This window comes from Pholis gunnellus, assembly GCF_910591455.1.
Source record: "Pholis gunnellus genome assembly, chromosome: 19".
Lineage (NCBI taxonomy): Eukaryota > Metazoa > Chordata > Actinopteri > Perciformes > Pholidae > Pholis > Pholis gunnellus.
The window spans coordinates 17,398,116-17,416,389 of NC_136546.1; positions in this window are offsets into that span (position 1 = coordinate 17,398,116).

The window sequence follows — 18,274 nt, forward strand, 5'->3', positions numbered from 1 at the left end:
GGTAGATGGCCACAGGTCTAGCATCAGTCACATACGGGTCTTAAAGGGGCACGAACAGGCTATGAAAACATCTCGATCAGCTGCACGCCAAATCCAGTGAATCCTGCTTTTGAAGACAACGTATACAACAATTAATGTAACACCATTGGCATGTGGATGGAAGAACCGCTGCAGCACCCTCATTGGCTTCTAGTTCATAAGCTGATATATTTATTTTAGCTCATTTTCCTTTACGTTTCCTTTATTTTATTCTTCCTTTAAGCCCTCTTTGGGTTATAGGTGTCCATATGCAATTTCCTCTCCCTTGTTTTTAGATTTTTAGTATTGGTGAATTTTTTCAGATAAAGTATTTTAGGTTGTTTTAAACCACTAGTTACATCATTAGCAGTGTCTCTAACTTTGTTTTTATTTTTTATTATGTTTCAATTGAGCTTCACTTCAAATGGCAAAACCTCAACCTCCTCATCTAATTAACTCATCTTTCTAAAGGTGAGTGAGTAGCTGACACGTATACAGCGTAAAACCTCACAGTTGACAATGCATTCCCTTTTAATACATCTGTGTTATGTACAGCCATTTTGTATTATTTGATATCATATTCTTCTGTAATCGTCCGGTGCACAGACAATCGCTATACACATGTCAATAAACCTGTTAAACATGAATTTCTTCTGGCTTGTCTTGTCACTTCTGAGTTCTTCTCCAGGAAATAGACCAGCAATAAAGTCCAGATTACACAGAACACAGTTCATTGTATTCATTAAGAAGAAAAGTAAAGAAGTGAAAGTCATATGTGCTGCTGCCAGCAGAGGGCGCTCTCTACAAGCACTGAAGCTGACACACACACACACACACACACACACACACACACACACAGGGAAGATGAGGTTACTCTGAGTTGCATCACCTCTTTAAAATAATCAACCGTTTTAATGAGCAGTTTTGGCAGTCATGTTCATCACCACGCAAATGTGATAAGACGCTTCAAAATGTACAGAATGCCTGATTTGAAACAGCAATTGAAACGATTTAAGTTTGTTTCTTTGAAAAAGTATTCAGGATTTGTGCCGAAAGACTCCTGAAGACCTGCTGAGAGTGGCGTTACTCAGAAGTTTGTTCATAAATTATTTCCCCGTTGAACCATGGGGAAGAGGCTTTCTGTTTCTTTCAAAGATTATGAAACCCATTTCATGGGTATGTCAGTGCCACACTGCAGTTAATTTATTCCAAAGCATGGGCGAGAGAAAGCCCAAAGCTGAAACTCTATAGACAGTTTGAACAGAAGTAAATTCTGGTTTATGTTAAGATATTATGAGATTTTCATTTCATAGGTTGGAATAAGTGACGTGTCCTTATTCATGAGTGAACTAACACATTTGGTAGCATTTTGTTATACAGTTTGCTTCAATGCTCTGATAATCAGTTCAACCTTCTTCCAGTTTTCAATGAACTCAGAAAGGTAAACGTTTCTCTAGACGGTTAAACAATTTAGCTCAGAGAAATATTTTAATGGGGAAGAACACCTCAAAGTAAAAAATATCCCGATCGTACACGTCACCCGGTAGTTTGTGGACTACGGTTCTGAAGCCTTGAGTTCGGCACTTTGACCGTCACCATCTTGGCTTTTGGCAACCAGAAGTGACACGAGGGGGCGGGGCTAAGTGTAACCGCTGAATAAGACATTTTGAGGTGACCCAAAAGGTTACAATTATTAAATATGAACTGACAACACACTGTGAAAGGGTTAAAGTTGTAAGACGAAAACACAGACAACTACCTAGCGACCTGTCAATCACACGGTAGTTTTACTCTGAATGGACCATAATTTACTAAAAGAACATCATTCTGTATCGAAGAAGACTTGAAACTAGAGATTGAGACCATAAACTCATGTTTACAATGTTTACTGAGGTAATAAATCAAGAGAGAAGTAGAGTCATCTTCTCACAGACTTCTGACCTCTTTTGCGACCAGAGGAGTCGCCCCCTGATGGCCAGTAGAAAGAATGCAAGTTTAAGACACCTCAGCTTTTAGACCACTGCTGCTGCTTTAAAGTGAGTCCTGCTCCAGCAGGAACATTTGAGTGCTTGTCTTGAAGAGGCAACTGTCCAAAGCCAACTGTTTTTTATTAATGTAAGATTTTGGTTTTAAATGCTGTATGTTCCTAAATTAATTTGGTTTTAATCATATGACCACTATAGGAAATAACTGTACATGCTCAACAGAGAAGGGGGCGGTTGGGGGTTAATGGGGGCCCAGCAGCTCTTTCCGGCCCTGAGGCTCCCTTGCAGGTTGATCCAGTCATGCTCTGTGTGTGTGTGTGTGTGTGTGTGTGTGTGTGTGTGTGTGTGTGTGTGTGTGTGTGTGTGTGTGTGTGTGTGTGTGTGTGTCATGGGACCTAGCATAGATGATGGAGGCAGGGTTTAGCAATACAGTTCAATTCTCAGCGGAGGGATTTGTAGGTTTTGATCCCAGCTAATTAATGTGAAACCCTCAATGGGGAGTAACGGGTATCTGTGGCTGGGAAGTTTGAAGGGGACTGTGTGTGTGTGTGTGTGTGTGTGTGTGTGTGTGTGTGTACGTGAAAGTGTACATGCATATGTCTCTGTGCGTGCATGCATACAGACACAGTGTATTAGCTTGTGAGGAGCATGTGAAGGCATCTGAGTCGTGTGTATGTGTGTGTGTGTGTGTGTGTGTGTTTGAGTGTTAATCAACGACTCAGATATCTTCCTCTCTGCGGACTCACTCTGGAGGTAACAGCGGCGTTTGTGCCATTGTTTCATCAATCCACCCATTAACTACAAACACTGGGAAAGTTTAATTAAGCTGGGGGCCACAGACGATTAATTAACTTTAAGACTTTCACTTCTTTTTCTTCCCTTCTACACATTTCACTAAGTCAGTGAGCCATAGAAAGTGTTAATTTAGCCACATAATTTACAAATCCAATTAAAGCCAATATTAAGGCATCACAAGCTGCTGTCCTGTGTTCTCTAGTCTTATAAGACTTTTCTCTTTTGTGCGTCTGCTCGCAGAGAATGCCGGCGCACGTAAGCTGAGCAGAATGTATTAAACAGGGGTTAAGAGTTGTAATAAGTTTGATTATTTTATGGAGTTTATTATGCTGTGTTATCCTGTTAGGGAGGTGATGTTGTGGCAGTGGGTTGGTAATCCAGACTGTCTTGTGTCTCATCAAGTGGTCTCCCAGTCTACCACCGTGGAGGCTGGCGTCACACGTCACCGCTTTGGAGGGGAAGGCCCAACCTGGATGAGAACTTCACATCTAACACCTGTCATATATAGCTCCTATATTTCCTCACTGCTGATGATGCTATGCTTCACTTTCCATCTCCACTTACTCCAGTTACCACAAGATCTCTCTCACTTTTATATATACATCATTTCATTTTGCTTAAAATGTCAAATACAGCATTAGAGCAAGGAGACTCTGAGGTTACATTAAACAGTCCAAAACGTGCGCATGGTGGGTATTTTAAAGGCTGAATCCTATATTTCAGGCTATGTAATTACATTTGCATACGCTTTTGGTTAATTATTAAGAATTCAGTATTTCTCCTCTAGGATTTTATTCCTGGCAGTGTGATGCAGGCAGAATTAAACCCTTCAGTTGAGATATTATGTAAAGTATGATTTAACAATTATTAGATATAAAAAATCCAAATCATTTTGTCCGGTCTTTTTTTTCTGCATTGGATGAAGCAGACCTCATGACCTCAGTTTTTTCTAAAATGCTGTTTACTATCCTGGCTGATCAGGATCACCTACATTGTTTTTGGGTTACATCTCTATTAAATAAATGCTGTTATCTGCCAAGCTAGATAAGTGATTCTGTGACTTGGGTGAACTGATCCTAATAATAATAATAATAATAATAATAATAATAATAATAATAATAATAATAATAACTATATATAAATATATGTTATTTTTATTATTATTTTATTATTAATTAATTTGACAGATATTGAATATATATACTTTTTCATTTGGTCTTTTACTTCCTGACAAAGACAAAACCTTCAATAACTTAATAGTTTAGATTTTAATTTAAATGTTCTGGGAAACGTACACAGCAGGAATTAAAAATAATAACGCAATATGATGTGAAAACCGGCGCAGTTAAACGCCGCAGTGGGAGGCCACGCCCCTCTTCGAGCGTTGGACATGGACGTAAGGACCCGGATAACCGACCTGGATTCTCGCAATTCGTGGTAAGTTTCTCCTAAATAGCTATTAAACCAATATTGTTGGTGTTTCAGCATGAAATATATGTTAGTGTATTTATATAGTGATTGGATGCTCTTTAGCTGGTTTTGCTACTGAAACTAGTGAATTCAAACAGATAATATGACGAAATGAACAAGTTAACTACTTACTTAATGCTCTTTGTCCCCGTTGAACATATGTCTGTTAGTGTTTTCTTCAACATGGTCATATCCTGTGCAGAACAAATTAATGGCTAATGCTTCTATTTGTGAACTTGGCCTGTTATCATATCAGCCTGATGGTTTGTTACCATTTTGAGCTGAGAAATGTGGGAATTTAGCATTCAACCTATTGTGACTCATCTTTTCTGTGGTTTTTGTGATTCCTAAAGTCTGCAGCTCTGATTTCACATTCAATGTTTGTTTACATATAATGCCTGAATCTCTACTCGCTAATTTCTCTTTCTGTTCCCGTTTGATTTATTTTGTGTTTTGCTTTTGAATCCGAGCTCATTTGCCTTTTCATGTTCCCCATTTTGCTCCCAAGTGCTCCCTCTGCTGCTAAACTAATATACAAATTGGTCTCACTCTCAACCGTTCAAGTACAAACACTTGGGTTAGTGCCCCATGGCGTCTGATGCCGACGCACGGCGCTTTTAACTAACTCCTATGTAAACCCACCGGCGTTATTATTATCATTAGCCGGTCAGAACAGCTGACATCATCACATCGACACGCCGTCCCTGTCACGTCCAAAACTGACGCCAGAGGGGAACCTAAAAGCGTCAAGCTTAGGGCCACCGATCGCTGGTATTTGAAGAATTGGATGTGAGAACATGTGTTGGAATATAGGCCAAACACTCCTCTGTTCCCACATCTTCCAAAACTTCTTTCTTTTCCTCTCTGAATCTCGCTGCTCGCTCTCAGCGTGACCAATAAGAGCCCCGAGGAGGCATCGTCGTAATTCCCCGTAAATGACAACTAATGAAGATGGTATTTCCCCTCATTACTTTGTGTCTTTGAGGGGGGGGGGGGGGGGGGCAGGGCTTTCGGTGGAGCTCGGTTGATGCAAGCCATGTTTATTTCCCTCTCTGCTATCCACTCATGGAAGACTAAGTGTTCCTCTTTTCTCTTCCCCTCTCCTCAGCACCTCCGACAGTCGAGGATGAGCACTCCCCTCTTATGGCTGTATCAAGCACACGCCCAATTAGCACCGCATGGTAGGTGAGAGCCATTTTGAAAACATTTCTCATTACACCTTATCACTGGGGCACAGAGGGGGGGCGACATGAAGCAAATTAGAGGGGTGAATGAGAGACGGAGAGCGAAAAAAAAAAGGAGGGAGGGTTGGAGACATCAAAGCATTCCCGCTCTATTTAAATTGAGTGATCTTCTGTGAAAGATCCCCACTACATAAAGATTAACCCCATCCTCCCTCCCTCCCACTCACACACGGCTAATATCACACACCCACATACCCTTGGATTTATGTGTCAGGGGTTAATAACTATGAGGATGAGGACACTGGGGGGGGGGGGGGGGGGGTTCATGTGGGGTGTTCTGGAAAAATGCACACGTGTGCGTGGGCTTATATGTATGTAGATTATGTTTGCATGCATGTGAGGATGTTTGTGTGTGAGCAGAGAGGGGGAGAGACTGAGGCCCGTGTCTTCACTTATATAGATATTTTCCTCTACGTTTTAAAATAAAATGATGTCCACCCGACCTTCGTTTTACAAAATACCTCCGTCCACACTAGAACACATAAATGACTCCAAACGCTGGCCGGGCCCGTGGGTGGCCATAAAGGCTACGGCAACAATACGGCAACAATAAGGCAACAAAACAGAGAAAATGATTCTGAGCATGTGCAGTGAGCTTGTCCTCTTTTGGCGGTGTTAACAAATAATAAACAATAGTAAAGCGATAGCTTCTTATTTCTACATATTTGATAGTTGGTGCTGTGGCAAAAACTAAAATTGACTCATATGTGTGGACGGACGACGAAGTGGAGTTGCTGCATACCGTCACTTTACAATATAAGGCGATGAAAGCCCAAGAAAACATTGATTGGGAGTCTTGTTATACTAAATACTCAGACATCTCAGTGTCCTTTTAGGAACAGTATCCTGCCGAGGAAGACTCTGAGAGACATGATAAACATGGCAAATATCTGTGAGCGGAACGATGGGATTCACTTCTGGTCCGTTTGATAACGTTGAAAACGCTCAGTTTTTACATGTCCACACAGATATTAAGTAACAGGAGGTTTTAAAAATCGTTTAAAAAAATATCCTTTCCAGTGACCTGAAACTCTGTGTTGGACGAGAGGCCAAAAACGTAGGCCGAAATATCAGTTACGTGTATACGCGTAGACGAGGCCTGAGAGGACACATGCAGGGAGGTAGAAATCACACAGCAAGTGCGAGAGGGGCTCAGTTTCATCTCAAACCGACGGACTGACATGTTACAAATCCCACCAGCAGCACTGAACAGACCTGCCAGCTCTTCACACACACACACACACACACACACACACACACACACACACACACACACACACACACACACACACACTCAGAGGCTGTGTGACAGTTGAGCTGTTGCCGGTTTTCCACCAGTTTCATCATGTCTTTTAGCTAAATGCAAATCTTGGTTCCTTTTCACTACATTGTAGAATGGGAGAGTTGCAGTTGTGGCATCTGTGTGTGTGTGTGTGTGTGTGTGTGTTTATGAGCCTTTCATTTCCAGTAGGTATCTATCTGTTTGTCCCTGTTGTCTTCAGTATATGAAAGAGAGAGTGTGTGTGTGTGTGTGTGTGTGTGTGTGTGTGTGTGTGTGTGCGCATTCTGCGTCTTTCCCAAGTTGCCTTTCTCTCTCTCTGTGTGTGTGCGCTCAATCCCACCCGGTGGATTAGTGACGTCGGCGGAACTCACCCTCTCCCTCTGATAAGGCCACGCGCCGCTGCCTCCCGCTCTCTGCTCCCCGCGCTCAATTTCAGATAGTGCTAATGGAATCTGTCCTGCGCGATTGTAATGCGAGCGAGACTCATTTTCCACGGAGCTTGGAGCTGTCAGCTTGGCAGGACTGTTTGGGGCGGGAGGGAACGGGAACGGGGGGCGCGGGGGGGAGGGGGGGGGGGCAACGAAGAGAGGGTTGATGGGAGGACGAGGAAGGAGAGGCTGATGAGGAGGAGGGAGTGTGAGTGTGTGTTTGTGTGTGTCTTGACGTGTGTTATGTTAGGCCTCCTCCCTCTTGTCAGGAAGCTGTAGAGTAGCTTCTCACACGTTGTCCATCACAAATCTGCACACACACACACACACACACACACACACACACACACATTCACAGGTAAATACAGTACAGGTTGACTTGCCATTATTAAAGGGGCCGGTTCCCACAAAATATCACAATTTGCTCGTTTATTTCTTCTCTAGCCGTGTATGTAGTTTTGGTTTGAGGTGTCCAGGTTGTGAGATATCAACAGTAGTTGTTATTTACAACATTATCCAGAGTATTGTTGCTGGAAAGATACGTTGCTGTTCTTTTTTTTTTTTATGTAATTTTTTGATGCTGTGAGCACCACAAAACAAATGCCTGTTTACCTCCATTGTACAGGAGTGAGATCAAAAATCTCAGAGACAGACACGTAAACCTGGAAAAATCCAACCTAAACATTTGGCTACACTAACAGCAAGTTTAGTTTTTTGGTGAATTGGGTGATTGGGCACTTTACATTTGTGCCGGGATCAGCAGTGAAGATAAAACCGACAAAACTTGGGTTTGACTGTTCATTTTTTACCTTGAAAATACAGGTTTCACAATAAAATATGATCAAAAAGTCAACTTTTTTTTGTAGTTTATTGAGCTTTAAGCCATTTTTCTTTTGCGCATTGAGTTGTCATCAAAAACAAGCCCATCATTATTTTGGCAATAAATACAGTAGAACCTTTTCGCAGCAGACACAGCTGACTTGTCATCGTGGGAACAGCAGTTGTCTGCTAAGTGTCCCTGTAAGCCTCGACTGTGTGACAGTGAGTCAGCGTGCAAAATGGAGTTCAGCCTTCATTACACTCATTTCATTATGTTCACCTGCATTTCTTACTTAGACGTGTTCCAATGTCTTCCACAAAAACTCTAGTTTCAATAGATGACATGTCTCGAGTTTATCTAGATATGGATAATGAATATAAGCTGACTATATTTGCAAATAAGAAATGTTAAATGGATAAATGTTTCATTTGTGATATCTGATCCTCTAGTGTCCATGTGACTATACTCAACCAATACTGGATCTGAGGCCAATACTGATATCAACATATACATTTTTTTTTATCCAATAATGTCATTTTACAACTTAAACAACAATCTTACGGATCTATTAGTTTATTTTTTATTGGCTTGGAAGGAACATTTGACAAATCAAGTTGTCTCTGGTCTGTTTTTAAAAAGTTACCGCAAACCTAGTTCATTATTTCTGTACTGCAGCTTCTTGTTTCTTATTGCGCGTCATTTACACTGATACCGATATACCAGCAATGAGCTAATATTGGCTGATATCTCGATCTGGACGATTTATCGGTCTCGCTCTGATTGTAAATAACACAACCGGCACCGATAGGTGGGAATCCAGTGAGTGCTTCTGTGCTGGTTTGTGCAATAAGGACTTCACCTGGTTTGGGGAAAGAGCTCTAGCGGAGTTATCACAAGCTTCAGTGTGGATTACGTGTGGATTATTTTGTTTTTGTTTTGTTATTACATTTTATATGAAGTTACATTTTTCATTGCAAGAATTGCCCCCAGAATCATGATGCAACAAAACCACAACACTTATTAATGGCTTACATGCATTACGCTGTGCATTCAACATTTTTATTACATTATAGGCCGTTTTTATTTGTGTGTTATATTATCAGCAGTTAGGTTTTTTTTTATATAAACTTCTGAAGAGAGACTCCCCGACAGACAATTTTCTGTCATGTTTTGTGATTTTGTGTGTGTGTGTTTGAAGGTGTGTGTGATTTCTGTGCATGTTTGTTAGTAGTGTTATGAAGCAGTTGTGTTTTTCGGAGCAGCCTGCAGGTGGCAGTGTTTGCATTATAAACAGTGAAGAGGATGGTTACTGACCAATGGGCCACTTCCCTCTCCACTTTGTTCCATTCTTGCATTTGTATCTATCTGATCATTTACTGTATTGTGTCTCTCTTCTCTCTCTCTCTCTCTCTCTCACTCTCTTTTGCCATTCATTATAATTATCAGTTTTCAGAAGTGCATCCGCATCTCCCTTTACGCATATTTCCTCAGCAGAGCTAAAGCTGAGCATGATGCTTATTTTTCCTTTCGTGAGCACCGACGCAACAAATTCCTGCGACTAATTCCGAGTAACATATTGTTGGCATGAACTGTGTTTCTGCTGAAGAATTTAAGAGAGAAATTCAGTCCACTCCAACCAACCACAGGGCCAGGGAGTTCAGTCGGATCAGTCCTCACAAGTCGCTCTGTGATGCTCATTCTCTTCCTGTCCCCGTCTCTGCTCATTCAGTGCTGCTCAGCTCAGGGGAAGGAAGGAAATACCAATTTGGCAGCGCTACAGGGATTACAGCGGTAGTGGGCATTTTTAATCTGGGACAGACTGTGGCATTTGTCTGCACTTAAAAGCTGTCATCAGTCCTGCCCCATCTATCAGCCTGTCACCCCGTCCCATCCCGTTAAGAGAAGAAAAAACACTGCTGGAGCTGATTAGACTCTTTAAAATAAATAAATAAAATAAATAAACGGTAACCTAAATCTCACAGCCAGGGCTTTACGCAGCCAGAGCCCCCATTACTGGTACTCTGCCCCCCTGGGAAGAGTTTAGTGTCAACAGACCATCCTCCTGCCGGGGTGGAGGACGGTCTGCATCCTGGACATTAAATGAAATGTCTAAAAGGAGGAGGAGTGTATTGATATGAGTAAATAATGCGTGGAAGTCCAGTCAGGGTCAGACCTGATGCAGCTGAAGAAAACTTCAAGAGAAGAGCAAACAACCTCTAATGGCCTCGAATCCAGCGTTAAGCAAAGAGCGTGAGGACATGTATAAATGCTTCTGCACACACACACACACACACACACGCAAACAGAGCTGCACACATGCAAAAGAGCATATGCTTAATCACCACTGGAGTTTCCCAGGAAATATATAAAAAAAAGCGTGGATTAAATCCTTCGAGCTGAACATTAGAGAAGTGCAGAGTTCAGCTCTTACAGAAAAAGAGGCAAATCATTATCTTCCAGAGAGAGAATCAGAGGTGGAAGGCGGCGGGATGCGATACTGAGGAAGAAAGGCGTCACGTTGAGAGGAAGACAGACTGATAAAAGGAGGAAGCCATCAGCGGAGGAAGAGAGAAAGGGCCCCACAAATTGGCAAAGGGAAGTCAGGGTCTCTCTGCTTTGCATTTCATTTACATGGCTGGCCGTATCGACCAATCGGATTGGGAGCGCAGCCCGTGGCTTAGGAAGGCGAATAAAGACTCCAAATGCCTTCACTGCTCTCATCCCTCTCTCTCATAATACCCTGTCTGCCCTTCTTTTCTCTCGCTCCCTCTCTTTTCTCTCCTCACTGTCATAATACCCTTTCTCTCCCCATTCTCTGCTCTCTGGCGTGGTACTATAAGTAGACCCTGTCCGATGTGATAGTGGGATGAGGAGAGAGAAGGGGGGGGGGGGGGGGGGGGGGGGAGAGGGGGGTGAAGGAGGAGGAGGGGAGCTTGCATGGCTGACTTTTGCTGCCACCCACTAAAAGTACAAAATAAAAATAAAAAAAAGCAAGATAGGGCTTGTGTGCGTTTGCATTTGTGGGTATTGGTGGGCGCATGTGCGCAGATGTTTTTGTTGTTTTTTTTTTTCCTGATATGAACCAGACACAAGCAGGAGCACTTTTCATCCCTTGTTCATTGTTTGTTGTTGTTGTTTGGAGGGTTCCTGTGGCGCTTACCTGCATGACACAAGCGATGTAACAGCAGCAGAGCATTTTGTTTACCTGCCAAATCCGTTGCCGCAGAGCACGCGCACAGAGACACACCAAAGGGAGACATAATACATGCTAATTCATTTATAAACGCTCTGTAATTAATGATAGTAATGTCTGTGTAATTACCTATTACACATAGCAGATGATAATTAACACTGATGGCTATCATGTGACTGTTTTTGATTTACAATCGATGGCGCTTTTCCTTAGAAGAATGTATTAGTGCACTCACACACGCACACACACACACACACACACACACACACACACACACACACGATTATACACTTCCCCTTGAATTCATTTGAATAATGTAGACAGACGCATTAGAAAAATCCATGAATGACCCCGGGCATTTCTCACAGAAGATATGCAACCACTTAACTCCTAAACACACACACACACACACACACACACACACACACACACACACACACACACTCACACTCACACAGACCATGAAGATATAATTTTGTGCCATATTACAAGTCTAATAGTTAACCTTCCGTCCATGCAAGAGAGGCCCCCATGCGCGAGTCAAATTAAAGTTCTGGGGAAAAAGGGTGAAGGATGAAACAAGAACGTATTCACTCCTGTCATAGATAATAACTATATCCACCATATTAGTGCAGCATATTCAGATGTTCTCGTTGTGCAGTGGTGTTGTTGTGATATTTTACATTATTTTTTTAATAGCAATACACAAATGTAAAAATACTAAATCACAAGTACAAATCCTGAATTCATAATGTCTCTGAAGTAGAAGCACGGAAGAATTATCTGCTAAATGTTTACTGTATATTGGGAGCTTCAATGTTCTTATAATCTATGCCCTCTCAGCCTCAAGAAGACACAAGTTTCCCACCAGCTGCCACCACAAATCATTGCTCGTCCAACTGCAATCCACATTAACGATTCCAATCTCCAAAGTGCGGACCTCTTTCCCGGCTGGCAGCCTCCTCTCCTTCAGAGCTGACATCAACAAAGAAATACATCGTCGTATCAGCCGTGCCAGAAAGGCCTTTTTAAAACACAAGAGAGGAGTTTAGTGGACGTACAAGTGAGGACCAAACTGCTCGGTTATGAGACAGTTGAGAGAGACATGTTTAGCATCAGCTGGAGAGGCAAACTCGGATACATCAGTGTGCTATGAGGAAGCAAACACCAACTACACCACCACCACCATCATTTCACATCAACTCAGATGGACTGGCCACGTGTGAAGAAAGCCAGTCTCACATTTACCTACACTTAATCTCAGATCCAACGAGGACCTGAAGGTCAAACAGAGACATCAAGATCAGTCTACAAAAGGTTCAATCGGCGGCAGCAACTGCGAGGATTTAGCTTGAACCAGAAACACATGAATAAACAAAGTCCCTGCAGGAGCTGCAGATTATGAAGAGGTTGACTGTGCTACAAAAGACAAGTGTCAGCAAAGAAAGGAGAGACTCCCCACCAAGAGGGCCCATCCACCTTCAGCCACCAGCAGCACCATGCATTGAGGGTGTGGATGCATAGAAGTACAAGTACCTCAAAGCCCCTGACTTCCTAATGATAATATAATACAAATATAATCTCCTCAGATCCACATTAATCCAGATTATACAATTGTTCCATACAGAACTGGTTTCTTCAAAAAAATAAAGCCATTTTACCATCGACTGTATATAAGAAGTGGAGCTAAGCACAGTGACATCACCCATTAGTTTGTGTATTGCCTCAATGTTTGTTTTGAAGCCTCACGTTTGGCTTTTTGGCAGTCGCCATCTTGTATTTTGGCCGTCGCCATGTTGGCTTTTTGCAACCAGAAGAGACACGAGAGGGTCGAGCTGAATACGATATTTTTAGGTTAAAGGTTCAAATTTACTTTCATCAACTGACAACACACTGTGAAAGGGTTGAAGACAAAAACACAGACAACTCTCAGACCGGACAGCTTGGTAGCGACCTGTCAATCACAAGGTAGCCCCGCCCTAAAGCATACTCTGCTTTATGGTCTATGTGACTCGAAACTGCATTGAAGAAGACTTGAAACTAGCGATTGAGACCATAAACTCATGTTTACAAAGTTTATTGAGTTAATAAATCAAGTTAGAGGTAGATAGTCATTTTCTCATAGACTTCTATACAATCTGACTTATTTAAGCAAACAGAGGAGTCGCCCCCTTATGGCCATTAGAGAGAACGCAAGTTTCAAGGCTCTTGCGCATTAGCTTCACTTTTCAGACCCGGAGGTTGCAGCCTGAATTAAACAGGGAAACATGGATCCCTTGTCCTGTAGCTACTCGGGACTCAGTGCCTTGCACAATGGCACTTCAGCAACTGAAGGTGTGGGGAGAGCATCATCATTAACAGAGCACTGACAAACAATTTACTGTCACCATCAGTTATCTTCATTACTGCCACTTCCCTCCATGCCGAGGCTAATCTGTGGTAACACCTCACTTGTCATCATCATTCATCACCTACATCATCCTCATTATCCTTTTCCCTGCCCAAACACACACACACACACACACACACACACACACACACACACACACACACACACACACGCACACACACACAGTACCCCTCATTGTCGTTAATCATCAATAACAATACCTTATTTGTCAGGGAGGAATGTTTACAATAGGATCGCCCCCCCTCTAGGCGTGTGAGCCCCTCCCCCCCAACACCGCAGTGTGTCAGTGTGCCACCAATTACTGAGCGCAAACTCAATGAGGTCATAACGGGATGGGGTCATTAGCAAAACAAACCCGCCGACCCCGTGGGGCAAAAGGAGGCGAGGAAGAGGGGGAAGATCTTCAACCCCCCCGACATCCCACCATGACTGTTTTTAAGCACTCGAGCAGAGGCCCAAAGGCCTCTTACACAACAAGTGTGAGACGTCAAATGCTTTTATGAATGTCACTGAACACAAAGGGAGCGGGTAGTTCGTGTGGCGTTCATCTCTTTTTTTTTGCTGTACATCGGGATCACTTAAAAAAAATGTCATTAAAATATATTTAGATGACACTGAAGCCCAGAATTACATCATCCAGACACATGTCACGGTGATGACTGTTAGATTAACATCCCAAAAAATGACGGCTACCCTCAAGCCTCTCGGTGATGCTCGTTATGTTGCCTTCTTTTGTTTCATCACGACTGACATTTTCTCATTTATATGTCTGACTTATATGTGAGAGATTACACTTCATTTACTTCATACAGAAAACGCTGAATTTTGTTTAATTCATAACTCTGAAATTAGACAAATACTAGTTCAGTTTCAATTCAACTTTGAATGATTTGTTAATGAAAAGTCTGTGTAGTTCTGTAGTTTAACATTATAATTATTATAGACATTTACTTTCTCAGTTTATTTCCATTGTGTTCTTTGATTGGATTTTCAGTCCCTAAAAGCCAGAGAAAGTATTATTGAGGTGATTTTACAGGCTGTCTAGTGCTCCCTGTGACGAGCAAAAATATTAAATTGTCTCTGATGTGTAAAATAGACGGAATGCCCCTTTAAATGATTGCGGGGAACTGAGTCAAAGCTCTCAGCAGGTTTACCTTTTCTCAATAATATTAAAGAATGACTGAGATAATTATGTAGTTCGCATGCAAATGTTATATTATAATATTACAGCCCGATACCGACGCCAAGATGCTAAAGTCTTGCTGAGTTATTCTGAGGTCACGTTGTACGTGATGTGTTTTCCATACATAGTTTGCGAATATATGAAAGCTAATCGCTCAGCTAATTGTTTAGCTGCGAATGTATTTGAAGGATTTTGGAACTTCTAGTACTGCTACTAAAGAAAGACTATTTGTTACCATATAATAAACAAATGTCGATTCTCTTTTTCATTCTTTTTCAATATAATCAAAAAGAATAAGCGTGCTAGTATTGATCAAATACAGCCACCCCTCGTCGTGAATAATAATTGTTGTTTGTGTTTGCGTTGTCCGTGCTGTTGTTGTTAATCGTGATGCTCTGTTTTGAGGAGCTCTCTTGGTTTCTGCGTGTTGACGTCACCGTGTTTTTATGGTTGAAAAGTAGGACAAGCAGATCTGTTGTGGGTCACACACACACACACACACACACACATGATAAAACTCACTGAAACAACAAGTCCAGAGTGGTGCAATAAGCAACAATAATCCTCAATAAACACGTACAATAATGAATCCACAGAAAAGGTCTACAGGTCAAAATCTCCGCTCCTACATCTGAAAGCATCAGTCAACATAAACGTGGATATAATCTGCCGTGTCGTGCACCGCATCCAGAGTCATTGTTTCCCAAACTATGAAAATATTGAAGATGCTAAAAGCGATTAGCGACGATGCTGTCCAGTGTGTGTGTGTGTGTGTGTGTGTGTGTGTCCTTTGTTGGCCGAGGGCATATTTGTGTTTGTGTATCTCCATTGTGACGCGTGTAATCCGCATGCTCTCTAATCCCAGAGCAGGTGGCCAGGCGTGTGGCGACTGTGGGGGTGCAAAGAGGGCACACTCCTCCTGCTCCCCTAAACACACACTAACACACACACACACACACACATATGATTGATCCACAAACCCATAAACACATCATATTACCACAGAGCAGAGGAAACACCTGCGCTCATTCGCCCAGTGCAACACACGCACATACTGTTCTGTCACAACACTTGTAACTGGAGGAAGATCTCCGCAGGGCAGCACGTGCCAGCATCTCCAGTCCGCCCCTCCCCGGCCACCTCCTCACGGCGTGCGTCCGCAACAGACACACGCTTGCCTCCAGGAGCTCACCGCCGCCCTTAACAGGTGGGTCGGAGGCGAGGCGGGGCAGGGATAGAGAGGCATCTGTCAACAAACTCTGCATCCTTCCTCCTCCACCGTACTACCTCTCCATCTGCCCAGAGACAGACACAGTGAGCAGGAAGGTAAATACAGCAATGGATACTGTAGTCATCAGGATTTATCTGTAGAAATCATGTCTTACTTGTCTGTAACTGCGGTATAGATGGACAAGAATGAAGCTGTGTGTTGTTTCGTGAGATTTTCATTGGGAGGCCCCTTGACCTCTGACCTCTGTATTGTAACTGCAGTAGAGGAGAGGTTTGGCAGTTGAGGTCAATGTGTGTTTAACAAGTTATGCACTTAGTTAGCTGTTCGCCCTGATTTCACCTTATTTTCAGGAATTATCACAGTTTTTTAATTATTTATTTATTACATATCTTTCAATATATATATACTCAGATCTTTTCAACTGTTTCATTGGATTTTGCGGGTTAACATTAGTGGAAAGTTGTTACATTTTGGGAGCATTTCAGTTCCCTGTCAACGGCTTCTCAACATGGCGACGGCTGAGCCGGTGGCTCGTAGCTAACGGCGCTAACAGTGCAAACTACTGACGGAGCCGGAGGTGGTTGGGTGCTACGCTTCTGCGATGACGCTGTCGGTCAGGACGGCGTTATCAGCTACAGTAACCGCTGTATGAGAGCAGAGCTGAGCGGCGGCTGTGAGCGAACCAGTGGGACACGATCACATGCACTAACATGCACTAAAAACACGCGCAGCTGGCCCGGCTATGTCAACAAAGCAAGGAGAGGCTCTGATAACAACACACATTGAGGGAAAGTTAAATGCGTTACTTCCATTAGCAGCTCACATGTTTACCTGTTAACATGACCAGCATCAGATATCCAGTGCAGCTCAGTCCAGTTTCTAGCTACATATCAGACTCATAAAGGAAGGTTTCCATGTCTAGATGTTGATCTTACTGTGTTGCATCAGGAACACACTCGTGTCTAATTTACCGTTTGGGGTTTTAGTTTTCAAAGTTAACGACAACAGTGCGGCACCGACAGCTCATTTCAAGTTTAATGCTCTCAGCAACTTGAATTAGAAGACATGTAGCATCACTCTTGAGCCAAACAAGACAGGCAGCTTCAGATGGACCTGCTCAGATCAAACGTGGTTTAACAAAGGGGCCTCAACCAGGTGTGTGTTTTTGATTTCATTATTTGAAACTCTGCCTCCTCCTCGCTGTCCTATAGCTTCCTAAACGAAGCTTCGCTCAATCGTCTGTTTGCGTCAAATGCTTTTAGCTTCAGCTTATGGATGTAAATTTGGCCATTACAGTAAATGCATGTAATCTGTTATTACAACATCTCCCTTTTGCTCTTATAAGGAGATTTATGAATTTTTTTTTTTTCCCTGCTAATGGTCTGTTCTCATGAGAGTGCTTTGTTGGCTGGAGGTCCACTGTCCACATAATCCAGGGTCGTTAGGTCCGGAAGCCAGAAGGGTCAAAAAAGAGAGAAAGAAACATTAACTAGGCATTAACTCTATGTAAAGCATTAATTCTTTGATGGCAATTTTATTTTTATTTTTTTACATATGCTGGGATTTTCTCTAAACCTGTAATCAGCTTTCAGCTTTATGTGTGTGTGTGTGTGTGTGTGTGTGTGTGTGTGTGTGAAACATACTGTGTGTTTTTACAGCCAGTGCTGTATTTCCTCAAATGACAGTATCTCAGCATTATTCATATTTTGGCTCACATGTTTAACTCCGGCCATATGGTGGAGACGCCCGGCTCAAATCATAGCCCCATTCGAAAGTCATTTAGTTTAACATTTCACTAATGTTTCCTTTATAAGAGGTTTTCATCCATTCGTAACAGGCTCAAGTCTTGAAAATCAGTTAATTCTACATAAATTCACTTATTATTGGGTGAGATTAATGTACAGATTATGATACAAATGAGATCAAGTGTTTTGATTTTTGAGCGGGATCGTGCTCATCGTGAAATCTATAAAGTTTTTTTTAAGTCAAGATGAGATGACAAGATAAGAGAAACCAAACAGCTCTTAATTAAATTAAAAAGGACTTAAAAAAGAAGGAATGCAGACATTTCAGCACGAGGCCTTCGTCAGTGCACAATGTACTTACATGCTCTCACAGAGAAGCGTTTTAACGCATAATCACGTTATCTTGGATACAAACATGCGTTTGTGTTTCGTGTCCCTCTCCTTACATGAAAATAAAAAGCATGCATGCA